This window comes from Onychomys torridus, chromosome 4, assembly GCF_903995425.1.
Source record: "Onychomys torridus chromosome 4, mOncTor1.1, whole genome shotgun sequence".
NCBI lineage: Eukaryota > Metazoa > Chordata > Mammalia > Rodentia > Cricetidae > Onychomys > Onychomys torridus.
The window spans coordinates 132,693,442-132,693,886 of record NC_050446.1 but is presented as its reverse complement, the minus strand read 5'-3'; positions in this window follow the sequence as shown (position 1 = coordinate 132,693,886).

The following is a 445-nucleotide window of genomic DNA, read 5'->3' as shown; positions in this document are numbered from 1 at the left end:
TCCCCCGGCCCTCTTCCTGTCCGTCCCTCACGGGTGCCCCCCTGCGATAATCATGGGCTTTGTTTGTAACGTTCCGGGAGAGGCATCTCCCTTGTTGCCCTGCCCCAAGGGTGGGAGCGCTCCGCCCTCTCGGGGTATTTCCCGGGGTGCACTGTTTCCCTTTTCATAAGTGTATGCAGGCTTTGGGCCGGGCGTCCTGGCCCAAAAAAAACTTAAAAAACTTGGCCCTGGAGCCCAAAACCACCGCTGGGGTCCAGGCAATTGTGAACTTCTAGTACAACTGCCAAGCAGACAGAATGTGGCTCTTGCAGAGCCTAGTCCTGCGCGGGGGCGGAGAAAAAGTGGGAGACGACTGCCTCTGCAGGCCAGGCACGCTTCACTGCAGGCGGCTGGCGCTGCTGAGATGGCTTGGTCTTTTTTTTTTTTTTTTTTTTTTTTTAACTGA